General features: G+C 46.4%; 1 protein-coding gene across 15 annotated transcripts in view; it reads right to left on the bottom strand.

The window, feature by feature from the left end:
* NLRC5 (NLR family CARD domain containing 5) overlaps positions 1-26541 on the bottom strand; it is an 85724-nt gene extending 59183 nt beyond the window's left edge. For 13 of the 15 annotated variants that reach the window (XR_004619191.1, XM_034639300.1, XM_034639286.1 and 10 more), the window contains exons 1-2: positions 25600-25821; positions 316-433 (exon numbers count right to left, since the gene is read on the bottom strand). The gene's annotated coding sequence lies outside the window, so the exon portion shown is untranslated. Of the gene's footprint in view, positions 1-315; positions 434-25599; positions 25822-26393 lie in introns of those variants that run through there. The other 2 variants (XM_034639287.1, XM_034639289.1) reach the window with 1 other exon arrangement.
* Between the last annotated feature and the right edge of the window lie 743 nt (positions 26542-27284).

The following is a 27284-nucleotide window of genomic DNA, read 5'->3' as shown; positions in this document are numbered from 1 at the left end:
TGGTGGCTGTTACGAAAGCATAAACTAGCCTGTCCTCGCTGATAGATTCATAGTCTGGCCTGCTCTCCAGCTGGCCTGCAGTCACACCATCTATAAAATGGGTAGATTGGGTTCTATCTCAAGGCCCCCCAACCCCGATTTCTGCGTCTGATGACCCTCACGCTCAAGCTGAACGGGGGCTAAGGGTAGGTTTGTTGTATGAGCGGCAGCCCAGTGAGGCGAACCTGGATAGGGAGCAGTCTTGGAGGGAGGAGGAGGGGAGTGAAGGAGTGGATGGGAGGAAAGGAGAGGAGGTAAAGGGTAGAGGTCACCTACTCGGCCTCCTGGTTCATCATAGATGTTCTAGGGCGTCCGCAGAGAAGGCCTCATGAGCACCCGAGCCAAGTCCTGTGCTCTGAGCTGGGTTTGCAGGTTGTTTCCATAGGGTCAGTTCCTAAGGACAGGAGACAGGGCGCTCTCCTCAATATTCCCAATCCCAAGAGGAAAGCTGCATGGAAGGCACCAGCCCCTTCCCCTCCTCCGGAGACGCCTCAGAGGCATTCGACCCAGAAGACTCCCCTTGTCCTCACGCACAGATCTTAGCCTTCCCCAACCACATCTCCTTTTGTCCCTGGACAGTGTACAGCCCCACCCTGTCTGGGGTCACCTTCTGCCACACGTGGCCCAGAGGGAGCCCCTCGTCCTCCTCCAACTCGGACATTCGCTTCCCAGTGACTTGTAGCATCAGACTAGCCCTTTGAATCCAGCAGACTCTCAACAGCTAATTCATTCAGATGAAAACGGAATAGTCCTCACCACCGAGGCCAACTTCCGTTCCCAGTAAAACTCCCAAAAGGGTAAGATCTCCAATCTTCTAAGAGTTTTTGAGGCAGTCGAGAATAAACATTCTTCTCTATTTTTTAAAAAGATTTTATTTATTTGAGAGAGAGACAGAGAGCATGAGAGAGAGAGAGCATGAGCAGGGGGGAAGGGCAGAGGGAGAGGGAGAAGCAGGCTCCCCACTGAGCAGGGAGCCCACGCAGAACTCGATCTTACGACCGCAAGACCATGACCTGGGCCGAAGGCAGACACTCAGCTGACTGAGCCACCCGGGCGCCCCTAGAATAAACATTCTTCTTAATGAGAAAACCCAGAGGCGTTGATCAATGTCTCACCAAGAACACAATGAAATGACACCCTGGCTCACATGCCTAAGAGAGATGTCGTCTAACAATATAGAGTGGGCAGAAGAACGGTAGCTAGAAAGTACGGGAAAGGAAGGAAGAAAGGCAAAAATCAGGTGTTCACAGACTGTGTACCTATGAGGGGAGGGATGGAACCGCGAAGTTCCAGAGCTTTAGATAAATCCACGTAAACATGGCGCCTTCTAAACACAACAGAGGTTAACCATTGTCATTGGAAAGAAGAAAAGACGAGTTGTGTTCTCCCACCTCCCCCCATTTATATGTTGAAGCCTACATTCCTGGTGTGACTGTATTTGGAGGTGGGGCCTTTGGTCCTGGGTCATGAGGATGGAGCCCTCGTGAGGGTTCAGGGCGTTTACAAGATAGAGGCAGGGGAGAGCCTGCTTCCCCTCTGCCCCCTGCCGCACCAGGACACAAGGCGAGGGTGGCCCTCTACAAAGGAAGAGAGCCCTCGCCAGACTCCGGACCTGCTGGCACCTTGACTTGGGACTTCCCAGCCTCCAGAACCGCGAGGAGCCCACGTGTGTGGTGTAAGCCACCCATTCTGTTACAGCAGCCTGAAATGACTAAGACAGACCTGACTGAGACCACAGAAAGCAGAAGAACCCCCCCCCCCGAGTTAATATGTAAATTTAAGGCAGTGCTGCTTAAACTACCACAGGATACTTGGGACGGCGTGATCCAATTAGAATAACAGTCACTTAGACAGGAAAGGGCAGATATGACAAGCGTTTATATGCCTCAAATATTTGTAATCAACAGCCTAAGTTAGAATGAGATAAAAACGAGAGAACGAAGACAATTATAGCAAAGACTATTTGTTGGGAGAGACAGGAGGTAATGGAGAGGCTTCCAAACATCACAGAACATCTTATTAAAGCACCTATCATTAAAACTTTATGGAATGGTATTAAAAATAGAAAAAACTGGCCAAAGGAATGGAATCAAAAGTAGCTTCACACGCACTTAAAACATGCCCATTAATCAATGGTATTAAAAGAAAACCTATGGAAAAATACAGAGTATTAACACACATGGTAACACCAATGTTTTAAATTAAAGGAATTATTTTTTAATTAAGAATGAAAATGTTCTGTATGGAAAGCAGGTGGCATTTCACACTCCCACTGAAGGGTCATCATGAAGGAAAAGACAGTACAAGTGTTGGCGAGGATGAGGAGAAATGGGAGTTTTATATACTGTGGGTGGGGATGTGACATACAGCAGCCCCTTTGGAAAACAGTGTGGCAGGTCCTTCAAATGTTAACCACAGAGTGACCACAGAACCCAGCCATTCCACTCTCAGATTTCTCTCCAAGAGAAATGAAAACAGACATTCACACAAAAATGTGCACACAAATGTTTGCTATCCACAACAGCCCAACAGTGAAAGCAATGCAAAGCTCATGAATGGAGAAGCAAAAAACAGTCTATCTGTACAGTGCGATATTATTCAGCAATAAAAAGGAGCAAAGTACAGATACACATTACAGCAAGGACAAACCACAAAAATCTTAGGCCAAGCAAAAAACCTTCAAAGTATTTCATTAAGCAAATGCTTATTTGTGTGTGTGTGTGTGTGTGTGTATTTGCATATACAGAGACCAACTCTAGGGGTACACAACAGACCAGGGATTGGACTTTGTCTGGGGAGGGAGTATGTGGAACCCAGGCAAAGGAGAACCCTCTACTGTACTGTACTCTCTTGGACCAGTTTTACATTCGAACTTTTTAATAGGCATATTTTTATTTAAAAAAACCCAGAAAGACATTTACATTAAAAACTAGAAGGGGCACCTGGGTGGCTTAGTTAAGCATGTGACTCGTGATTACAGCTCGGGTCATGATCTCAGGCTTGTGGGAGCGAGCCCTGAGTCGGGCTCTGCACTCAGTGTGGAGTCTGCTTGGGATTCTCTCTCTCCTTCTTCCTCTGCCCCTCCCCCCTCTTGCTCTCTCTCTCTCTCTCTAAAATAAATAAAATCTTTAAAAAATTGAGATATTACCCCAATGTGTAAAGAAAATAAATCCATGGTGATAAATAAGCACAAGAAATGATCAGTGATGGCTCAGAGAATTGGAATTTCCCTCCATAAGGTCACGTAATAAAACAAAATAGAAACAGGAAGGCAATCAATAAGAATAAACACATACGTCAAGTATGACAGAGAGAGGCTAAAAATTCAAATCAAAATAATTCATACCTATTGAGGATATATTTTATTCTACTTTTTAGTTGAATGTCTGTGTGTGTGTTATGGGGACAGAACGACATTTGCACTGGAAAATGAGCTGAAGAAGGTGAACAGATAGTGTAAAGAATATGGGCTGGATGCCAGGCCAGGGCGTCTCGGCCTACACAACTTCAGTTCTCACCACTCTACCTTTTGGATGCCCCATATGTTTTTAAAAATGTCTAAGTCCCAAAGGGAATCCCGACCTCCCTCTCCCTGCCCGAGCTGCCTGCTTCCACCACCACCTTCCCCACGTCCCTGAAGGGCGGCTTCCTGCTTCCTGGAGCTCAGGCCAAGGAGGGCTAACTTTTTCCATGTGTACGGCAGACTCTCACTTCCTCCACGGCTGCCACCTGAACACGGCACCACCATTTCTCACCTGGATCCTTTGCACCAGGAGACCTGGTACCTCTTCTGCCCGCCCCAACACCCTTCACGGAGGCTCAGAGTGTCCCCATCACGCTGCGGCCCACGGCAGCTGCCTCCGTCACGCAGAGCACCCCTCTCCCCCCCGAGTGAGAGCCAGAGTCCTTTCCAAGGCTATCTGTTTGAACAGTTTTTAAAAAACCAAACACGACTTTTTTTTTTTTTTTAAGATTTCATTTATTTGAGAGAGGGAGAGAGAGACAGAGATAGTGACAGAGAGCACAGTGGGGAGGAGAGGGAGGCTTCCAGCCGAGCAGAGAGCCCAACACAGGGCTTGACCCCAGGACCGGGGGATCATGACCTGAACCGAAGGCAGATGCTTAACAGACTGAGCCACCCAGGTGCCCTGAAACATAACAGGGCTTTGGGGACATAACAAACAGGCTGTTTGTTGCTTTTTTTTTTTTTAATTAATTTTTGGCACTTCATGTTCACAGTTGAGAAAACTGTTCATTTTGTCAAGAATGTTCAAATGTGAGGGGCGCCGGGGTGGCTCAGCTGGTTGAGCGTCCGTATGGGGCCCCGCACCAGACTCCGTGCTCAGCAGAGAGTCGGCCTGAGATCCTCTCTCTCCCTCTGCCTCCCCCCCAGCATGCATGCTCTCTCTCAAAAAAAAAAAAAAAAAGTTCAAACATTAGTAGAGCACACAGTTGCCTATGATATCTTCCTGTATTTAGAAATCTTGTCTTCACATTTTATTCAGTTTATTTTGCTTTGTTTTTTCTCCTTATTAGATTGGCGAGCAGCTGCTGTCTCTTATATTTAAAAAGACAAAACAAAACTTTCATTTCCATTTATCAATTCTGTAGAATTTTCTTTTTTAAACATTTTTTTTTATCTCCTGACTTCTCTTCCCTGATTTACTGAGACTGTTACTCGTTAAGCTTATGAGAGTGGATTGCTTAAATCATTTCTAGTCTTTTCATTTTAAAAAAATAATAAAGAGAAACCACTTTTGGCCAATTTCCATAAATTTATGTCAAGTTTCTATCAAATTTACATTACTAGTAGATTATAATTTTGAAGTGAGTCATTTAAGTTATTCTTTAAACCTTTGCCATTAATTTTTTTATTTTACTATGCGTACAATGAATAAGTTCTATGCAATTTCTGCTTTGGGGAAGTACGTTGAGATTTTCCTTTTTTGCTTGGCCCATGACAAATTTTAAAATATTCCATGACATTTGTAAAGTTATTCTTTTTCAATAAATACGGATTTCAATCCCCCAAATTATGCCAAAATAAAGTCTAGATGGGGCCAATATTTAAATGTAAAAAGTTATACAGTAAAAGTACTAGAAGATTACAGGTGTTCAACTTACAGCAATTCTTGAAGTCGTACGTTGAATTTTCTATGCATTTTTTTCTAAGTTATGATTTCACAAAGGCACTTAAAAATTTTTAAGTGCTGGAAGAAAACATGGGGCAAAGTTTTAAGAACAATTTCACAATACAGAGGGTCTAGTTAAACATGACACAAAACTCAGAAATCATAAAAGAAAAAAGGGAATGAAATCAATCAGTTCTAAATCGGAAGTTTGTATTGCCAAAGAACTCAACAAATAAAAGGAAAAGACAAATGGCAAACTGGGAAGAGTATCTGCGAGCTGCATCACAGACAAAGACATGAATGTCTTTGATATATCAAGAGTTAGTACAAATCAATAAGAAAAAGACCAACGACCTGATAGAGCAGAGGGCAAAGAACACGAACTGTTTACGGAAAAGGAAATATGAGTGGTTCTGAAGTATATATGAAAAGATGTTCAACCTCACAGGAAATGAAAGAAATACATGTTATAAACGAAAAGAGACATACGGTTTCCCAGCTCTTAGATTGTAAAGGAAATTACAGAGCTGGCAAGGCTGTGAATTAACAGGCATTTGGATGCATTGCTATTGGGAGTGTATTCCAACACAACTTTACCTATGAAGATTGCAAAGGCCGCCTAACCACGCCTAGCAATCCCACGCTCACGTATTTATTCATCCCGTGCAAGATACGCTCAGGAACACTTAATGTGGCCTTGCTTATAGCAGTAAAAGACTGAAAAAACTCTAAATGTCCACTGAAAAGGAGGTTAAATTATGGCACATCCCCACGACGTCATTAAAAAGGAAGAGGCTGAGTGATGTGGGACGAGCTACAGAATGGTGTTCGCAACACGCGTGCACATTCCTCTGGCCGGAGCCATTTCCCACACTCAGTCCTGCTCTGGTTTCGGTTTCTGGCCGAACCACCTATCAGCTTCCCACCACCTCTCAGATAAAGTCACACCGCGTTAATACGCCCGCCACAAAGCAGGTGCCACCTACCCATAAGGTGGCCAGGGAAGGTTCAAAGGATGAATAAACAGATGGTCTTTCGCCATGGGGTTGCAGGGCACCTCCCGGCCCTCTCGCGCACCTGCCCCGCACCTGCCGCCATGGGACAGTACGCACGGCCCCACCTTGCCATCCTCCCTGCTTGGCACACCCTCTGCCTCCAACACCCTTCCCCTTTCCTCCCACCTGGCTAACTCCTCCTCTGCACCCAGCTCTACTCCAGGAAGCCTTCCAGGCTGCCTTCCCAGACCAAGCCATGCCCCCCACCACTGCCCTTCACTCCTTAGCGTTCTTTTCTTTCTCGTCCGTGCAGGTCTGGCCACTCCGCATTGTCATTTCCTCTCAGCCCACCTGCTTCCCTCTGCATGCTGGCAATAGCTTGGGGGCCGGGGCAGGGCCTGATTCTGGATCAGAGCGCATGCCTCGCACCAGGGTCCTGGATTTGAGTCTCTACTCGTTGCCGGCTGTGTGGCTTTGGTTAGGTTACTTAGTCTCTCAGTACCTCAGTTTCCCCAGCTGTAAAATGGGGATGTTCTAGATCAGGCTTCTAGAAGCAGAGCCCAAGACAGGGGTTCCTGCAGAAGTTATTTATTGACAGGGTAAGGGAAGTCTTGCTTCAGCCTGACACGCAGTAGGGGTTGGGGGGGGTAGCTCTGGAGTGTGAATGACCCCACAGAGTCTGTCCTGTCCAGTCAGGGGGCAGAGAGGCTGGGCTGTTACACTTCCATATCAGTCAGTCTTTGGCTATGGGTCATGCCCAATGGGTGGGGGAGGGAGGCATCTCTGCATGAGATGACGGCTATTAGCCACGGGTAATCCTTCCAGAAGGGTGCCGATGCTGGCAGCTTAGGCCCACAGTGGCTGGAGGACGGGTGCACTGGCTGACTGGGGGGGGAAGGAGGTGAGTGACAGGAAGCACCATCAGAGTCTGCTGTGACCGTACTAACATCTACCAGGCAAGGTCACTGGGAGATGAAGCAGGCACAATCCCCCACGTGGCATCCAGCCCACGAGAAAGGCTCAGAACATGTCGACTATGATTACAAATGGCCCTGCTGTTGTTTCCTCTATAACCCCGGCCCCCAGCACAAGGTACAAGGAAGGAAGGGAGGGATGGCAGAGAGGACACGGCTTCAGTCACAGACTTCTGATTACTGTTCCTTTGGCTTCTTCACTCTTCCTGACTTCCCGGGCTTGGATTATGGGGGAGCCCCCAGGAGGCTGGGTGGACCTGTCTTCTTGTCCACCAGCTTGTTGGGATCTGTCTCCTCTTCTCTGCCAGGGGGACCCCACCTGCCCTTCCTGCCCCTGGGGGCTGGTGGGGAGGGTCAGGCCAACGGAAGCCCCGTCCCTGTGGCACTGGCAGGCCTGGTTCTGCCCCTGGCTCCTGGGCCGGGGTGGGAGAAGAGAAGACAGAAGGGGGCAGCTGAAGACGGCCAATGGGGAGAGAGGGACAGAGGTAAAAAGGGCTCACATCTAACGTCAGCACCAGAGAGGCCACGGTGGGTGGGGCCATATGAAAGGTGGGCCTGTCACAAAAGGAACTGCAAACACTTGGACAGAAATATCCTGCAAGGAAAGGAAAAGAAAAGTGCCGCGGAAGTTGGTTTCTCAGGCCCGCGTGGACAGTCAGGCTTGGCCACCCTGGGGTGAACCAGACCCACAGGGGCCCTCACATCCTCTCAGAATGCCCTATGCCAAGCCCTGCCAAGGGTGACGACAGCAGCCTGGGGCCTCACCCTCCCCCAGGGGTGGCTGGCGACAGTCCGAGGCCTCAGAGGATGCCTGAGCCTCAGTGCAAAGGGAGACGGAGCTGGAAGAGGCCCCGCTGCCAGTCCGTGCCAGGCCCATTTTATAGACAGGGAGACTGAGAGGCCCTCACAGCAAATACGCAGCCCAGGCAGGGCTGGACCAACCGGGTGGGCTTTTTCCGGGAGGCTGGTGCAGCCCCAGCCCAGGAGTGGCCCCCCTGTCATGGGGGGTGCCCCCTGGCATGCAGCTGCAGAAAGATGTCAGCAGCCGTTTCCTCCCTCACCCACAAAAGCCGGTGGGGCAGGCAACAGGGGTCCTCGACGCAGCACGCTTCCGCGGGGGGATGATGACGTGGGTTGACGGTTCCTTTGAAAACCATCATCTTCACTGTCCTCACAATGTCAGGGTTCCCCCAGACTCACAGTCGGTCACAGGGCTTTGCTGATGCCGTGGCTCCCAGGGGTGAGGGCATTTGCCAGGTCACGGCTAGACAGCCACAGAACCGGCAAAGGAACCAACATCCCCTGGGTCCGGAGCCCTCTGGGGGGATTGGAGCGCAGAGCTGGGCAGTGGCGAGGGACCCAGAGAGGGCGATGCAGCCCAAGTGTGCACTCTGGGCCTCAGGCCCAGGCAGTCCCTGCCCCGCATCCAACGAGGTCTCCCTCTTCTCGTCACTGCAGACTGGGGACTCTGGGTCCCAGCCATATCACCGCGTTAAGTCACCTCCTTACCCCCACCACCTTCCTGCTCAAAAGGCTTGCTCTTTCCATCAAAGGACCCCCTAGGGTTTCCAGATATACCCTCCTCTGGAACCAGAGTGCCCTAGAGCCGGCAGGTGACCAGGTAGTGGCCCTGCCTCCCCCGCCCAGCCCTGGCGGTTTGGGCCCAGCACCCACACGTAGCACCCAGTGAGCTTTCCATGAGAAGGCTTTCACCCACCACACTCCCGGGACCTTCCAGGCCAGGTCTGGGGTTCCCAAACTCGTTCGCACATTAGAATCATCGGGGCGGGGGGGGTGCTTTCAAAAACTCCAAGGGGCCACACCCTGGACCAATCACAGCATCATCTCTCGGACTGGAACGTAGGCATCTATACCTCTCAAAGCTCCCCAGGTGATTTTCATGTGCCGACAAGTTTGGGAACGAATGTTCTAGGCACGATGACACCCAGCTCTCCACTCCCAGTTGGGGGAGACTAGTTCTGTGTTCCCTCGCACTTGGCGCCCTGCTTCTCCAGCAAACCAGAGCCAAGTGATTCTTGCCCTCTGAAAGGCTGGGGACAGGAAAGCCACCAAGATGGCCTTATTTAGATGAAACCCTGTGCGTGTCTCCCAATGACTAACATTTCCGTCTCTGGCTTGTTCCTTGGCACCCTGCGCCCCAGCTCTGCGGCTCTGCCAGCTCCTCTCACACAGGCCCCGGCTCCGCATAGCTACAGCCAACTGGAAACAAAGCCGAGGTCTGGAAACCCCCTCTTTATCTCCAACCATGCGGCTGGTGAAGATCCCGGAGGAATATGGTTTTGGAATTCTGGGGGACAAAGTCAGACAGAGAAGGGAAAATACCATATAATCTCATTTACATGTGGAGTCTAAAAAACCAAATCAAACCAACGAATCAACCTAGCAAACAAAAGATAACAGAGGACGGACTAGTGGTTGCCAAGGAGGGCTGGGTGGGGGCTAGGCAAATGGGGGAGGGGTCAAAAGGTACAAACTTCCAGATATAAAGTAAATACATCATGGGGACGTCATACACAGCAGGGTGACTAGAGTTAATAATACTCAATTGCAGGGGCGCCTGACGGGCATGCGACTCTTCATCTCGGGGTTGTGAGTTCAAGTCCCGTGTTGGCTGTAGAGATTACTTAAAAAAATTTTTTTAAATCTTGAAAAATGGAAAAACTAATACTCTTGCATATTTGAAAGTTGTTAAGAGATCTTAAAAGTCCTCAACACCAGAAAAAAAAATTTTTGTAACTGCGTGCTGACAGATGCTCACTACACTTACTGTGGAGATCATTTTGCGACGCATGTAAATATCAAATCATTATGTTGTACCCTTGAAACTAATATAATGTCACATGTTAATTATACCTCAGTGAAAAATGAAAAAAAATTTTTTTGAGAGAGTGGTGGGGGAGGGGCAGAGGGAGAGGGAGAGGTTGACTCTCAAGCAGATTCCATGCCCAGCAGGGAGCCCAACGCTCGATCTCACAACCCTGAGATCATGACCTGAGCCGAAATCCAGAATTGACGCTTAACTGACTGAGCCACCCAGGTGCCCCCAAAATGAAAAAAAAAATTTTAAATAAATAAACAAGACCTATGATGAATCCAGAGACTTTTTCCCTACTGAAACACCATACTACCTTCAACAAATAATCTTCTTTTCAAAGGAAATTACCATTTCCATAGATCTTTATTATTTTTCTGCTTATAAAATATAATCGGTCACTTGAAAAGTTCTAAACATTGCAGAAATATATAATGAGAAGTTTATATCTCACAATCTCACCCTTTAGGGGGAGGCACATAATTTCTAAGTTGTTTTATGCACATTTGAGGACATTTTTGCCTGATCTGAGACTCAGAAAACCATTTCCTTTAAATTTTTCTAAGAAGCATCTCACATTTAGCTCTGTTTTCTAAAGTAGAGTTCACCATGAACAGAAGATAACCCTCAAAACAAAGAAGAAAAAAAAAACCAAACAAAGTAAACAAAACCAAAATGACTCCGTTGAAACAGAACCAGAGTCAATGCCTGCCCACAGCTCTGATCGGGGCCTGGCCTCCTGTTGCTGAAGAGGAGTCCAGGAGGGTGAGAAGCATTAATCCAGCACCAACTGAGACTTTCTTCTTGACTAATCTGGAAGGATTAAAGAGAACTGAAAAGAAGATAGCGTTCTCCTGTTATGACTCAATTTACATGAATGCCCTAACTGCACACCTCCTAAAATCATCTTGTTGACTCCTACTGGATAAGTCTGTCTATGGAAACACTGACCCACCCATTTCAAGAAGAGGATCCCGGGGCCCAGAAATGCACAGGACACCTTCAAGAATGCAGGGAAAAGGCTTCCATGAAGACACCTGAGTCAGCAAGCTATTTCTGATTATTTCTCTCTACAACCAGAAGCCACAACAAGATCTGAATGCCCCAGAGTCCCAGCTCCCCAGGGTTTGAATGCTCCCTCCATTTCCCATGAGGGGCAGAAAGAACCACCAAGGCAAGAGGCTGAGGGGAGTTTGGGGGTTTGGTGACCGTACGGGCTCCAACCCTCCCCCAAGGAGATGGGTGTTGGGGGTATCATGCAACCTCCCAGCCGCCTGCAGCCTCTACACCTGCACGGTACTTTAGGAGAGAAACTTAGAAACGTGGTCTCAAATACTTTAAAAACAAAAGTCGAGGAGAGGATGTTGGGAAGATGGCAGAGGAAAGCACCAGGACTCTGTCTCCCCACTGAGACCACAAGTGCACGGGCACAATCTATCCGACAGAACTGTTCTGGAACTCAGGAGTCTCTTCCAGAGGAATGCGTTGGGGGGTAAATGGGGTTCATTTCGGCCAGTTCCGGCTCTAAGCCCAGTAGCAGCTATCCATACCCCAGACCCGGCCACACGGCAGAGAGCTGTGTGTATGTTCCTGGGGCGGCTTGCACACAACTTACAAGAATCGGGGTGAGTAAAGAGGACCTTGTCCTCCAAATATTGGAGATTTGTGCTCTGCCTGCTGATTACTGCTTCTGATCACAGAGGTACAGAAAGAAAAGGCAAGCAGTCCGTGGTACCACCCCTCATTGCTGCATGACCCTCTCCCTCTGGTTAAAGTCTCAGGAGATTGAAAGGGCCAGATCCCTTTGTCCCTACCATTATCCTTCCCTTTTCCCCTTTCTTTTTTTTTTTTTTTTTTTAAAGATTTTATTTATTTATTCGACAGAGAGAGACAGCCAGCGAGAGAGGGAACACAAGCAGGGGGAGTGGGAGAGGAAGAAGCAGGCTCATAGCGGAGGAGCCTGATGTGGGGCTCGATCCCATAACGCCGGGATCACGCCCTGAGCCGAAGGCAGACGCTTAACCGCTGTGCCACCCAGGCGCCCCCCTTTTCCCCCTTTCTGGAGCAAGACATTAAAGACTAGGACATTCAAAAATGACTGCATATGAGGAGAAAATTAGAAAATGACCACCTATGCCCAAGGAAAACTCAGAAAAGACAGAAGAAGACGTCAGGTTGACACCTCAGACTGATCCTCGGCACAGAGACAGCCCACAACAACATAAAAAAAAACCAACACGGTAAACAGAAACAATAACAAAACCCCAGCAAACTGTGGGGAAAGGAGAGAATCTGATTTCCAGAGTTACCAATTATCATACTCAAATGTCAAGTGTTCAACGACAAAAATCACAAAGCGTATGAAGAGACAGGAAAGTATGACTCATTCGAAGAAAAAAAAATGAACAGAATCTGTCCCTGAGAAAGACTTAATGGCAGATCTATCAGACAATGATTTTAAAACAACTATCTTAAAGAAGCACCTGCCTGGCTCAGTCACCGGAGCGTGCCGCTCTTGATCTCAGGGCTGTGGGTTTGAGCCTCACACTGGGTGTGGAGACTGCTTAAAAACAAAATCTTTTTTAAAAAACTGTCTAAAATGCTCAAAGAAGTAAAGAAAGAGAGAGTTAAGAAAACTATGTGTGAACAAAATGAAAACATCAATGAAGAGAAAACTTAAAGAGAAATCAAAAAGAAATTCTGAAGCTGGTGACTACAATCACTGAGATGGAAAATTCACTACAGGGATTCAAAGGCAGATTTGAACAGGCGGAAGAAATCAGTGAACTTCAAGATGGGACAGTGGACATTACTGAAGCTGATGAACAAAAAGACTGAAAAACAGCAAAACAGAGAGGAAGGCAAACCATAAGAGACTCTTAACTCTAGGAAACAAACTGAGGATTTTTGGAAGTGGGGTGTATGGGGGAATTGGGTAACTGGGTGACGGGCATTAAGGAGGGCACTTGAGGGAATGAGCGCTGGTGTTATATGCAACTGATAAATCACTAAATTCTACTCCTGAAAATAATAATACACTACATGTTCATTAAATTGAATTTATTTTTAAAATATTTTATTTATCTATTTGAGAGAGAGAGAGAGCAGAGTGAGAGAGCAAGAGTGGGGTGGGGGAGGGGCAGAGGGAAAGGGGGTAGCAGGCTCCCGGCTAATCAGGGAGCCTGATGCGGGGCTCGATCCCAGGACTTTGGGATCATGACCTGAGCAGAAGGCAGCTGCTTAACCAACTGAGCCACCCAGGCACCCCCTAATTGAACTTAAATTAAGAAAAAAGAAAAAAGCTTAGGGAATTCATCACCACTAACCCTGCCTTACAAAAAAATGCTCAAGGAAGTCCTACATGGTGAAATGAAAGGACACTATACAGTACTTTGAAGCTGTATGGAGAAAAAAAAGATCTCCATAAAGGTTAGTACATAGGCAATTATAAAAGCCAGTATTATTGTAACAATGGTTTGTAACTGTACTTTTTGCTTTCTACGATTTAAGAGCCTAATGCATTTAAAGAAAAACAATTATTAGTGTAAAAGCTAGTCTCATTGTAACTTTGGTTTGTAACTCTAAATCTTCTTTTCTACATAATTTAGGAAACTAAGCATTTAAAGGAATGATTAGTTTATGTTTTGGGGCACACAATATTATATAAAGATGTAATTTTGAGCCATCAACAACTAAAAGGAGTAGGGACAGAGCTGTAAAGCAGCAGAGTTTTTGTATGTTACTGAAGTTAAGCTACTATAAATTCAAATTAGAATGTTGTAACTTTAGGATGTTAAATGCAATCCCCATGGTAACCACAAAGAACATAGCTATAGAATATACACACATGGAAATTTAAAAAAATTTAAACATTTCAGTACAAAAAATTAACTAAACCTAAAAGAAGACAGAATGCAGGAAGTGAAGGACAAAAAAGCTATAAAGCCTATAAAAAACAAATAGCACAATGACAGAAATAAGTCCCTCCTTTTCAGTCAATATTTTAAATGTAAATGGATTAAACTCTCTCATCAGAGATTGGCAGAATGGATAAAAACACATGATTCAACTATCTGCCGTCTATAAGAAACTCACTTGGCATACAAGGACAAAAACAGATTGTAAGTAAAAAGAAGAAAAAGATATTCCATGCAAATAATAACCAAAAGAGAATAGGAATGGCTATACTAATATCACAGAAAATAGACTTTAAATCAAAAAAGGTTACAAGAGACAAAAAAGGACATTATATAATAATAAAACTTTCAATACAGCAAGAAGATATAATAATTATTATAAACATTTATGGGGTACCTGGGTGGCTCAGTCAGTTAAGCATCTGCCTTCAGCTCAGGTCATGATCTTGGGGTTCTGGGATTGAGCCCCGGGTCAGGCTCTCTGCTGCTCAGCAGGGAGTCTACTTCTCCCTCTCCCTCTGTGCTTGCTCTCTCTCAAGTAAATAAATAAAATCTTAAAAAATAATTATGAACATTTACATACCTAATCACAGGCCATCAAAATGGAGAAACAGACAGTTTTACAATAGTATTCGCAGATGTCAATGCCCCACTCGCAATAATAGAACCACCAGAAGAGAAGTAAGGAAATAGTGGACTTAAGCAACACAATAAACCAACTAGATAACAGACACAGAGAACACTCTACCCAACAAGAGCATATACACTCTTCTCAAGTACACATGCAACATTTCCCAGGATGGACCATATTTTGGGCCACAGATTAAGTCTCAATAGATTTTGAAAGACAGATATCACACAAAGTATCTTCTCTGACCATGAGATGAAACGAGAAACCAGTAACATAAAGAAAACTGGAAAATTCACAAAACTGTCAAAATTAAAACACACATTTTTATTTATTTATTTTTTAAGGTCTTACTTATTTGTCAGAGAAAGCAAGAGAGCACAAGCAGGGGGAACGGCAGACAGAGGGAGAAGCAGACTTCCCATCGAGCAAGGAGCTGGATGTGGGACTCAATCCCAGGATCCTGGGATCATGACCTGAGCTGAAGGCAGATGCTTAACTGACTGAGCCACCGAGGCGTCCCATAAACCACACACTTTTAAACAACCAATAGAGCAAAGAAATCACAGGGGAGGTTGGAAAACACTCAAAGATAAATGAAATAAAAAACACAACACACCAAAACTTATCGGACACTGTGCTCAGGGAAAAATTTATCGTTGCAAATGCTTATACTAAAACACAAGGAAGATCTCAAACCAACAGATTAACTTACAGTTTAAGGAACTAGAAAAAGGAGAACAAACCAAAACCAAAACCACCAGAAAAAAGGGAAATGACAAGTATTACAGCAGAAATAAATGAAATGGAGAACAGAAAGACAATAGAGAAAATCAATGAAACCAAAATTGGTTCTTAAAAAGATCAACAAAATCAACAAACTTTTAGTTAGACAGACTAAAAAAAAAAGAGAGAAGATTCAACTTACTAGAATCAGAACTGAAAGTGTACCATTTCTACAGAAATAATAAGGATTATGAGAGTATTATGAACAACTGTATGCCAACAAATTGGAAAACCTAGATAAAATGGAGAAATTTCTAGAAACACACAACCTACCAAGACTAACTTACAAATAATAGAAAATCTAAACAGAGATGTAGCTAATAAGGAGATTAAATCAGTAATGCAAAATCTCCCAATGAGGAAAAGCCCTGGACCTGAGGGTTTCACTGGTGAATTCCACCACACGTTTAAAGAAGAACTCATACCAATTCTTCCCGAACTTTCCCAAAAATGAGAGAGGAGGAAACACTTCCTAACTTACTCTATCAGGTCAGCATAACTCTGATACCAAAGCCAGACAAAGACACTATAAGAAAACTACAGACTAATATCCCTTATGAACATTACTGTGAAAATCCTCAAAATACTAGTAAACTGAATGCAAAGCCTATTAAAAGGATCATACACTAGAATGTCTGGGTGGCTCAGTCAGTTAAGTGTCTGGCTCTTGATTTTGGCTCAGGTCATGATCTCAGGGTCATGAGATAGAGCCCGGCATTGGGCTCTGCTCTCAGCAGGGAGTCTGCTTGAGATTCTCTCTCTCCTTCTCCCTCTGCCCCTCCCCCTGTGCTTATGTGTGTGTGCGTTCTCTCTCTCAAATAAATAAGTAAATAAATAAATAATTTTTTTTTTAAAAAAAGGATTATACACCATAACCAAGTGGGATTCATTCCTGGAATATAAGGATGGTTTAACACATGAAAATTGATCAGTGGAATACACCACATCAACAAAAGGAAAAGAAAACACAAACGATCATCTTGGTTGATACAGAAAATGCATTTGACAAAATTCAACACCCTTTCAATATTTTTTTTAAAAAACTCAACCAACTAGGAATACAGGAAACTACCTTCACATAAGAAAAGCCAAGTATGCAAACTCATAGCAAATATCATACTCAATGGTGGAAGACTGAAAGCTTTTTCTCTAAAATAAGGAACAAGGCAAGGGTGTCTGCTTTCCCCAATTCAACAGAGTAGTGGAATTTTGAGCTAGAGCAATTAGGTAAGAAAAAGAAATAAAATGCATCTAAATCAGAAAGGAAGAAGTAAAATTATCTGTCTGCAGATGATATACAATATTCTTATATGTAGAAAAACTGTTAGAACTAATACAAGAATTTGGCAAAGTTGCAGTATACAAAGCCAACACACAAAAATCAGTTGTGTTTCTCTACACAAATGATGTCGAATCTGAAAGGACAATTACAAAAGCAATTCCATGCACCACAGCATCAAAAAGGATAAAATACTTAGAAATTAACCAAGGAGGCGAAAAAACGTGTACACTGAACACTACAAAACACTGTCGAAAGAAATTAAAGGCATAAATAAATAGAAACACATGATAGGTTCACGGACTGGAAGACTTAATACTGTTAAAATGTCAATATTATCCAAAGCCATCTACAGATTCGACATAATACCTATCAAAATCCCAATGATATTTTTTTTCAGAAACAGAAAAACCCATCCCAAAATTCATATGGAATCTCAACAGACCCCAAATAGCCAAAGAATCCTGAAAAAGAAGAACAAAACTGGAAGACCCATAATTCCTGATTTCGAAACTTACTGCCAAGTAAGTCAAAACAGTGTGGTGTTGGCATAAAAACAGACATAGAGTTGACTCTTGAACAAGACGGGTTTGAACTGCGTGAGCCCATTTGTAAATGAATTTCTTTCAAGAAATACAGTATTGTAAATGTATTTTCTCTTCCTTACAATTTTCTTTAATAACATTTTTTTCTCTAGCTTCCTTTATTGTAAGAACACAGCATATAGTACATACAACACACAAAGGACGTGTTAAACGACTGTTCCTATTATTGATAAGGCTTCTGGTCCATTGTCTGCTCTCAGTAGGTAAGTGTCCAGAGAGTCAAAAGTTATGCGTGGATTTTTGACAGCGTCGGGGTCAGCACTCCTAACCCCCACGTTGTTCCAGGGTCAACAGTAGAGACAAATGGGATAGATTAGAAAGTGCAGAAATAAACCCTTGCATATGTGGCCAAATGATTTTTGACAAAGGTGCCAAGACCATTCAACGGGGAAAGGATAGTCTTTTCAATAAATGGTGCTGGGCAAACTGGATATCCACATGCAAAAGAATGAAGTTGGACCCTTACTTGACACCACATATAAAATTCACTCAAAAAGGATCAAGGGCCTAAATACAAGACCCAAAACAATAAGACTCTTAAGAGAAAACATAAGACAAAAGCTGAATCACAATGATTTGGCAATGATTTCCTCTTACCAAAAGTCACAGGTAATCAAATATCTATCTATCTATCTATAGATAGATAGATAGATATAAATATATACACACACAAATTGGACTCAGGAAAATTTTAAAGATTTTGTGCATCAAAAGACACACTATCCACAGAGTAAAAATGCAACCCACAGAATGGGAGAAATTATTTGAAAAACAGCTATTTGACAAGGGATTTAAAATCAGAATATACACAGAATGCCTACAATTCAGTAACAAAACTTAATGCCTGGATCTGAACAACAAAAAGACCAACAACTCAATTAAAAAATGGGCAAAGGCCTTGAAGTGACATTTCTGCAAAAAAGATACATGAATGGGCAATCAGTACATGAAACATGCTCGGTATCACCAATCCTCAGGGAAATGCAAATCAAAACTACAATGAGGGGCGCCTGGGTGGCTCAGTCGGTTAAGCAGCTGCCTTTGGCTCAGGTCATAATCCTGGGGAGCTGAGATCAAGTCCCGCACTGGGCTCCCTGCTCAGTGGAGAGTTTGCTTCTCCCTCTCCCTCTGCCTCTTCCCCTGCTCATGCACACATGTGGTCTCTCTCTCTCTCAAATAAATAAATAAAATCTTAAAAAAAAACTTAGAATGAGATTGATACCACCTCACACCCATTAGGATAGCTACTATCAAAAAACAAAACAAAACAGAAAACAACAAAAACCGGCGAAGATGTGGAGAAATTGGAACCCCTGTGCACTGCTGGTGGGCATGTAAAATGGTACAGCTGCTGTGGAAAACAGGATGGTGAGTCCTCAGACAAATTAAAAATAGAAGTACTATATGACCCAGCAATTCCGCTTCTGGGCATCTACTCAAAAGAACTGAAAACAGAGTCTCAAAGGTTCACAACAGCATTATTTGCAACAGCTGAAACACAGAAGCAACCCAAGTGGGCATCAGCGGAGGAATACAGAAGCAGCATGTGGTATATTCACACAATGGAATATTATTTAGCCTTACGCAGGAAGGAAATTCTGCAATATAGAACGTGGCTAAACGTGGAGGATATTATGCTGGATGAAATAAGCCAGTCACGAAAAGACAAACGTTCTATGATTGCACTTACACGAGTATCTAAACCATACAGACAGAAGGCAGAATGGTGGCAGCCAGGGGCTGGGGAGGGGGGAATTGGAGAGTTATTGGATAACGGGCATAGAGTGTTGATTGTACAAAATGAGAAGAGCCCCGGGGATAGATGGTGGTGATGGTTGCACGGCGGTGTGAATGTGATTGCTACCACTGAATATTTTAAGTGCTTAAAATGATTAAAATGGTAAATTTTATATTATGTGCCTTTTAACTTCATAAAAGTGAAGTCTCTATATTCCTTTAGAAGTCCACGTTGAGAACCTAGCCTAAGGAAACCATCCAGAATGTGAGCAAAGCCCTAGCCCCCAGGATGCCCATCACAGGGCTACTCAGCGGGGGCTGCCTGACTTTCCCTGGTAGGACAAACTGGCTCAGACAGCAAGCCGCCTGACATCCCCATGGCCTAGGGAAGGTTAGACGCGCCCCCCCCCACCCCGCCTCTGCCCAGGGGAGGGGAAGGAAGGGGAGGCTGTAGTGATGAGGTCTCTTCCGGTGGAGGGCTCCTGCTGCAGGTCCAGCCTTTTGTTAAATTACATGCAAAAAAAAAAAAAAACCAATTAACTCGTAATAAGCATTTTGAGCACAGAAGACTCAAAACAAGTCTTCTTCCTCCCTTTGTCCTTCCCTTCTCTTCCTCCCCTCCTCCTCCTTTTTCTTGCCATTGTCTCTGCCTGGTTCCCTCTTCCTCCAGACATCATCATGGTTCGTGGTCCCCTGCCTCACACCCCTCAACTCTCCCGGTGCCCCTTATGGGAAGGCTATGCCTGCCTCTCCAAACACAACCGTTCTTGCACCCTCCATATGCCTACCCCTTGGCCTAACTTGTCTTTCGTGACTGTGGTCACATCTCTGTGTACTTGTCTATTGTCTGTTTCTGTTAGCACATCAGTGAGACTTGTCATGTTCTCAGCTGTAACCCAGTGCCCAGCACAGGATCTGACATGTTCTGGAAACTCTGTGTTGAGTGGGTTAATGATTGCTGGGCGGAGCCAGACGGGAATTGGTGCTGTGAGTACCCACCTCCCATGGAGCCGGGGCATCACCCCATCAAAAATGCCCTTTGGGCATCCTACCTCCAAGAAGGTTCTGTTGGGGGGGAGCGTTTCCTCCCTGCATGATCTAGCCTCTCTCCACCTTCTCTCTCTCCTCCCTTCTCTTGGGAGCAAATACAGCACCGCACCCCTAGCACCCCTACGCCACTCACAGGCTTCATGCAAAGAATCTGCCCTGCCCACCGTGTCCCGGTCTCTGCTGACCACTTCACACACAGGCCACCCCAATCCTAATCACGGCATTTTCCCAAAAGTACTTCCCTTCCTGAGAGCAATCTGGTGGGAAATGTGGAAAGAATTAAAATGTCACATTTTGGGTTTTTTAAAATATAAAACAGAGGAAACAGTCCACGTGTAGTAGGAGAAAACAAGACACAATCTAAATGCTTAAAAAGGTAGATATGGGTTCACCATTCTATGGACAACTACGCAGCCACTTAAAATGCCAGTATACTCGTATAATAGAGTGCGTTTCCTTAATATGTACAGTGCTTTTACAACCGAATAGGAAAAAGACTAACAACCCAATGGAAAAGTGGAAAAAGAATATGAATAGACAGTCTATGGAAAAATGAACTACATGAACTACAAATGACCCTTAAATATTTGAAAAGATAAGAGAAATGGGCCGGTGGGGGGGAGACACCATTATTCATCCCCTGGGTCTGCAAACAAGGAAAAATTTGGTAACGCGCATGTTGGGGCAGGTGTGGGAAGCAGGCCGCCTCACACGTAGCTGCTGGGAGTGAGATTCAGTCCAACACTTAAGAGGGGTAATTTGCCACATTTATCAAAGTTCAAACTGCATATTTTCTTTCACTTGCAAATCTATTCCTGGAAATCCGGCTTCCTTCCTTCCTCCCTCCCTCTGTCCCTCCCTTCCAAGATTTTATATATGTATTAGAGACAGAGAGAGAGAGGGAGAGAGAGCACGAGGGACAGCGTGTACACGTGTGTGAGCAGTGGGGAGAGGCAGAGGGAGAAGCAGACCCCCCACTGAACAGGAAGCCCGATGTGGGGCTCGATCCCGGGACCCGGAGATCATGACTTGAGCCGAAGGCAGTGCTTAACTCACTGAGCCACCCAGGCGTCCTTCCTAGATGTTTTTCTTAAAGACTTATTCTCACATACGCAAACATGATGTTTAAACAAAGGTATTCACTACAGCACTGTTTGGGAGAGCAAGAGACTGGAAACAACCTAAATGCCCAACAGGAGTTAAATTAATTCTGGCACAACCATATAGTGAAATACTCTGTAGCTGTTAAAAAGAAAAAAGATTTTTTTTTTGTTTTGATGGGAAAGATTTCCAAATTGCATTAAATTTTTAAAAAAGATGAAAAACACTATCAGAGTATATCACCATTTGTGAGAAGGGGGAGATCTATATCTATATTTATATCTATATGTATCTATCTATCTATCTATCTCCATGTTTGTAAAGGCCCACCTGAATGATCTTTGGAAGGAGACAAAGAACCTGATGACACTGGTGTCTTCAGGGAGGGTAATCAGGTGGCTGGGGGACAGGGGAAAGAGGGAGACTTACTTTTCATTATATACCTATTTGTATATTTTATATTATTTTACTATATGAATGTGTTGGCTATTAAAAATGAAATAATTTCAAAAATGATATAGGATGTACCTTTCCACTAATTCCTACATAATTCCATTTTATTCAGTTTAAAAAGTATAATTCCATTTTGGTTTTTATGTATGAGTCCATTAAAAAATATGAATATACACACATAGAAAAAAGACTGGAAGTAAACCGAAGTGCAAACAGAGGTCATCGGAGGTCAAGTCAACGTTCCCTCAGGCTCTCTGAAGTTCTCCTTTGCTAAATGTCAGAGGCATCTCAGGGAGAAGGGCTGCTAAAAACCTTCCTGGGGAAGATGTCTGTGTCTGAGAATTTATCAGAAGACGTCGGAGTGACCCACGGGGTGGAGCAGGAGTGCCGTCACAGAGTCAGGCTTGAAACCAGCAGGATAAGTGAGTGAACTCACGTTTCCCCACGACTCTCCTCTCTCCATCCCAGGAAAATGACTGGTTTCGTGCCCTGGTCAACTAGGGAGAAAGGATGACCACAGAGCAGAAGAAGAGTCCGGGATCAGAGATGGCCAGAGGAACTAAGCTCACACCCACCTCCACCCTCAAGATTCACAGAGAGCTGAAGAACACTTAGGGCTTCCCAAAGGAACAGAATGGGGGTTCATGCCAACTTTACTCAGCGCTCAAGGCCCCATGAACCCCCACATAGCATATGGGTGACACAATCGTGCCCAGTTTACAGGTAACAAGTCCCACGTATGACCAAGTGCTTGCCTGCCCCATCGCTTCTGCGATGGTTTTAAGTACAGTGTGTGGGAGAGACATGTTCTCCAGGGTGGCAAGAGGTATCAAAAATCTTCCCTTCTCCAGACAGCCTACACAACGACAGCCAGACTGATCATTTTCCATTTTTTTTTTTCTTTGTAAATCCTTTGGGTGTTTTCCTTGCAGACTGGGTTTCAGCCAAGGTAGACTTGGGGCTAGCAGCCAATGCTCAAAAAATAGATCTGGCAAAGGACACCAGTAGTTTATGTCCTCGGAACACCTACGAAAGTTTTTACCAAGTATTGGCACTGGTGTTAATTTGCTTGGTCCTCCGTCCAACTCTGGAAAGCGGAAGCGAGGCCCTGGGCTGGTGAGTTAGCTTCCTAGCTTGGTTACAGTTGTAACAGAGTAGCCTCTGGGGGAAGGTCCTTCCTTGCCTTTTCTGGTTTCTTTTTTTCTTTTTTTTTTTTTTTAAAGATTTTATTTATTTATTTGACAGAGATAGAGACAGCCAGCGAAAGAGGGAACACAAGCAGGGGGAGTGGGAGAGGAAGAAGCAGGCTCATAGTGGAGGAGCCTGATGTGGGACTCGATCCCAGAACGCCGGGATCACGCCCTGAGCTGAAGGCAGACGCTTAACCGCTGTGCCACCCAGGCGCCCCCCTTTTCTGGTTTCTGCTGCTTGCTGGAAATTCCTGGGGCTCCGGCCTTTCCAGACCCATCATTCCGATCTCTGTCTCTGCTGTCACATGGAGGTCAGCTCATTTTCAGAAGCTGACCTCTCTTACAGGGACACCAGTCATACGGATTTAAGGACCCACTTACTCTGGTGTGACCTCATCTTCTCTGAGCACATCTGCTATGACCCTATTTCCAAATAAAGTCAATTCAGAGACACTGAGGGCGAGGACTTCACCCTATCTTTCTCAGGGACACAATTCAATTCATCACAGGTGGGAAAAGACGTACTAAGAAGTTTTGTGGAATCTTCCTCAGCAGACAGGGGGGTATGTGTGTGTTGGGGGACAGACAGACGGACCCGGATGGAGGCGCAAAGCTAAGCATACCATGAAAACTCTCCCAGAGAACTTTCCCTTCTGCTGGTCGGCCTTCACCAAGGATCCCCCGCTCTCTGAGTGCCTGCGTGGTGCTTTGAGGGGACCAGGCACTGCGGCGTGGCTCGTCCAGCCGTGAGCCACTCTCTGAAGGACGTATGATCACCCCCCCCCCATTCACAAATGAGAAAGTGACATTCTGAGAGAGGAAATCGTCCACGGTCCCCCAGCAAACACGAGGTGCTGAGGCCGCGGCCTGTCTGCCTCCCACACCAGGCGCTTCGGAGACAGGCAGGCGGGCATGATCAGCCGATCACCGCCAGCCGGGCCCCCAGCTCGGCCAGGTCCGAGGACAGCCCACTGCGGGGAAGCCTCGTGCACCTTGAAATAATCTGCTTTCCCGCCCATTCTGTCCTCCAGCGGGACACCGAGCCCAACGCCTTCCTGGGCTTACTTACTGCTTCCACAGAGAACGAGAAGCCCTTTGGAGGGAGGAGGCTCTAGGTAGCGCCTGGGGCACAACCCACCTCCTGACACCCCTGGGAGGCGAGAAGTGCTGGTTTCCAAACTGTTTTTTAAGTCTGCAAACCCCCAATCTTTTAAAAAGGAAACGAAGGGGGCGCCTGGGTGGCACAGCGGTTAAGCATCTGCCTTCAGCTCAGGGCGTGATCCCGGCGTTATGGGATCGAGCCCCATCAGCCTCCTCTGCTATGAGCCTGCTTCTTCCTCTCCCACTCCCCCTGCTTGTGTTCCCTCTCTTGCTTGCTGTCTCTATCTCTGTCTAATAAATAAATAAAAAATCTTTAAAAAAAATAAATAAAAATAAAAATAAAAAAAAATAAAAATAAAAAGGAAACAAAGAACCCCCAACTTATAAAATGGATGCAAACCAGGCTGAAGCTGGAGGACCTCTCTCGGACGTCCCCACATGCCACCGCAGCACACCCCAGGGTCCTGACCTCCTGTGCGAGAAAAACGGCTGAACACCACATAAAATGCAAAAAGCAAGTAACAAAGTGACGCCCATGTGTTCGCCCTATTAGGAAGTTAAAACGTGCATCAGACACAGTCTGTGGCGATTTGACGTTAAGAAATTATTGTTAAAATGCTTACAGTCTTCAGATAGTGCTGTGGTTCTGTTTTTTTTTTAAAGATTCCTTATCTTCTAGTACATTCTGAGATATTTGGGTTGAAATGCTATGATGTCTGTTTGTCATTTGTTTCAAAACGAGGTGCGGCAGGGATGAAGGGGGGCTGAAGGATGCTGGAGTTGAGCGGGGGTACACAGCGCTTGCTTATATCCACACCAGCAAGTTGGCACCCCTCAACCTCACTCTGTCCTTCTATCCTCAGGCGGTTGGGCATTGTCCGTAATTTTAAAAAAGCATTTTTAGGCTAAAAAGTCTGAATTGTACAGAATGAGCGGCACGACTTCTAAAGTACTTTTTTTTTTAATTATTATTGACGTCGAGTTGCATACAATGCTGTATTAGCTTCAGGCGCGATCCCACAATTCTACCCACCTGCAGCTACCCTCCGTCACCACACAGCGCTATTACACCATTGCCTATAGTCACTACCGAGCGTTCATCTCTCTTATTTCATAATTGAAACTCTGCACCTTTTCTGTAAAGCACTTTATTGAGGTATGATTGACATGCAATAAGCTGTGCTTATTTAATGTTTACAACCTGATGAGATTAGAGGTGAGTCTCCATCTGTGAATCATCACCACAATCTATGCCAGAAGCCTATCCATCACCTCCAGAAGTTTCCTCCTGCGTCTATTACCCTTTGCGCGTGTTAACGCCAGGCTCTGTGGGGTGCAGCAGACCGCCAGCACGCACTCACCTTGTGTATCCAACAAAGTCTGTACCTCTTGATCCCCTTTATCCATTTCTCCCCTCCCCCCACCTCCCGCGGTTATAATTCTTTAAAAAGCAATTAAAAGTTAAAGTTCAGGAGCGTGGGGAGAGTGGGCAGAAAGGGGAGCGCAGCCGCGTACCCCGCCCCTCAGCCCGGGTGACCCCTACTTGCCTCCCTCTGCAGCTCTCACTCCTGCCCCCAAACTCTGCCCGGCAGCGGACGAAGCGCTGCGCCGGCCGCGGGCGCCCCATCTGTCCACCGGTCCGTCAGTCCCTGCACCCTACCACCCGTTCCCGCAGCCCGCGGCCGGCGGCGCCCCCAGCCCAGCGCCCTCAGGCACCCCCTCCTCCCCGCGCCACTCGCCCGGCCGAGCCCGCAGCCCCGGGGCGCGCTCTCCACTCACCCGCTGCGCTCCGGCCCCGCCGCGCGGCGCACGAAACTGAAAGCTGGCGGAGAGCTGCAGGGCCAGTGCTGGGAACTTGCGGCCGCTGCCGGGAAATCACGTGGATTCGAAGTGCCGCTGCCGGCGGGGGCGCGGGCTGGGCGGGGGCGCACGGCGGCTCCCGCGCTCCCCACGCGGTGCGCCCCGACCCAGGCACGGTCCCCGGTGGCCACACGGAGGCAGGGGCGCGCGCTTGCGCTTGGAGGGGGCCAGGGCGCCGCAGGAGGACCCTGGGCTGAGTTCACCTCTCCGAGGAGGCGGGGACAGGGTGGGAAAGAGGAGACAGTCGCTGTGCAGGAGACAGAACACAGCGGACCTGGCTCCTGTCCCGCGGTGCTCTCCAGAATGAAAAGAGGGGAGAAGGAGATAACAGCAATAACTGGTCTTATTAACTGAGTCTTCGGCTCTCTGACCCGGTGCCAGACACCATCTAGGAATTTACCTAATCCTCAGAATAACCCCAAAATGCAGACCCCATTTTACAGATGAGCAAACTGAGGCTGAAAGAGGCGAACGAATTTGTCCCAGTCGCACAGGCAGAGATGAGGAAGAGAGGAACCAAGAGCACCCAAGGGACAGAAGGAAGATGAGCTGCAGCAGCCCTGAACAGCGGCTGGTCCAACCACCTGTCCAAAGCCCCACCACAACCTCCTGGCCCTTCTGCACCGTTCCTGGGACAGGGAGCTCCCCTCCTCCTGCAGAGGACTTGTCCATCCTGGGGACAAGTCAGCCTGCTGGGAAGGTCTTCCACTCACCTCTCCGTGACAGCTTGCACTCTCAGAGCACTTCCACCCCATGTGAGTATGAGGTTACTGCAAGGGAGTGGTCACGTCACTGTCAGACGCCCCTGGATTGAAGTCCTGCTCTCCAACTACTGGCCAAACACCTTTACTCGGGCCACCTCGACCCGCTAGAGGGTCTCCCTGCCAGTCCTCCTGAGTGTTCCCGGTCAGCTTAGCGAGCCACACCCTTGCTCTGGTCCCCAAGAGATAAAGAGAAACAAGCCCAAGAGAGGCGCGCCTGGGTGGCTCAGACTGGTAAGTGTCTGCCTTTGGCTCAGGTCATGGTCCCAGCATCCTGCGATCCAGCCCCACAACGGGCTCCCTGCTCAGCCGGGGTCTGCTTCTCCCTCTGCCTCTGCCATTCCCCTGCTGTGCGCTCTCTGTCAAAATAAATAAATAAAACCTTTGAAACAAAAACAAGCCCAAGAGAGCAGTTGGAGGGGCCAGAGCAGGGACTGGAAGGAATCTGGCTCAGAATAGGGTGGCCTCCCATCAAATGTTCCCAAAGGTGAAGGGGCGTGTCTGGTGCCTCCCAGCCAGCAAAATAGAGACCAGACCCTTTTGGCACCTTCGTGATGTGGACCCTGACCTCATCTCTCTCCCTCTCCTCTTTGTTCTCTGTGCTACATCAGCCTCCATTATGTTTCTTTCTCTTTTGGAGGGGGAGGGGCAGAGGGAGAGGGAGGGTGAGAGAGAACAAGCAGGCCTCACACCCAGTGCGGAGCCCCATGCGGGGCTCGATCCCATGACCCTGAGATCACGACCCAAGCCGAAATCAAGAGTCGGATGCTCAACCAACTGAGCCACCCAGGCGGCTGTCTGTTAAGTTTCTTGAATCCATCATGATTGATTCCTTCTGCCCCA

This window comes from Ailuropoda melanoleuca, chromosome 12 (assembly GCF_002007445.2).
Source record: "Ailuropoda melanoleuca isolate Jingjing chromosome 12, ASM200744v2, whole genome shotgun sequence".
In the NCBI taxonomy this organism is placed as follows: Eukaryota; Metazoa; Chordata; class Mammalia; order Carnivora; family Ursidae; genus Ailuropoda; species Ailuropoda melanoleuca.
Note: the sequence above shows the minus strand (reverse complement) of the source record. Positions and strands in the feature narration are given on the sequence as shown.